Source organism: Lolium rigidum, unplaced genomic scaffold (assembly GCF_022539505.1).
Source record: "Lolium rigidum isolate FL_2022 unplaced genomic scaffold, APGP_CSIRO_Lrig_0.1 contig_28943_1, whole genome shotgun sequence".
Lineage (NCBI taxonomy): Eukaryota > Viridiplantae > Streptophyta > Magnoliopsida > Poales > Poaceae > Lolium > Lolium rigidum.
In genome coordinates, this window is record NW_025900101.1 from 381428 (window position 1) to 382489 (window position 1062).

Consider the following 1062-nt stretch of genomic DNA (forward strand, 5'->3'; position numbering starts at 1 on the left):
GGACACTGCAGCAGCGATGGTAGCAACCACTTCTTGTGTCATAGCTCGCTCTCCAACAAGGTATGCAACTAACCAAGCCGAGTCTTAAAAATCATACAATTAATGACTGGTTTGAGATGACCATCTTGTTGAGAGATTAAATTAGGGAGCCACTGAGACAAACTCAGCATGAACTTAGTTGGTGTCAGTCATCCTAGTAGTAAGAAAAGAGAAGAAAACAAAAAGGAAAGAACGCGGAATTAGTTGGACGGATGCAGCAACAGCAATCTGTCGAAACATCGTACATCCCCAAAAAACATGTCCAAAGCACGTGGGTTGTGGACTTTAGTATGTTGGGTGCGGCCGGCCACAGGGAGCTAACTTCAGCTTGTCGCGTCATTGAAGCTTCGAGCCGCTACCAATGGTGTGCTTCTCAGACACGTCGACCAAGAATCAGATCTTGATGAGCTGCATCTCGTGTGCACTGTTGGCACACACAGCTTTCTCATCAATGCAGAGGCAACAGAAGAAACTGCCAGCTCTGCTGCCATTCCTGAATGACGGCTGGATCCGGTCAGCATATTTTGATTCTTAGGATCTGTTCTGCGTGACCATGTCTTGCATGAAATATTTAAAGGTAGCTTGGGTGTGACTGGATGGAAATTGGTGTGCAAACAAGTGACTATACCAACAGTGAGTATAATGATGTCAAAGAAAAGGGGGAGATGGCTTCTAGCTGATCTTAGTTCCTGTCACCATATGGACATGTGCTGAGGTAGGAGTAAACCAACGTTTTTCCCTGTATGGTTGTACCGACAAAAGGACGGCATCAAAAATGAAACTGCAGTAGCTATTCAGCTCACAACCATCGGGGCAGAACCAGCTGAATGCTAAATTTTGATCTTGGTTACTCCTGGTTTTTTCTCCACTTGGATGAAAGATGACAGCATATGTCTGCTAATTTAAAGAGAAGATACTTAAAATGGTGAAGGCTTTGTCACAATCGATCTATCTTCCCATATTCTTATCGTCATGAGCTGTCTTGACAGGATAACAAGTTAGCATCATGAACACAGGTATACC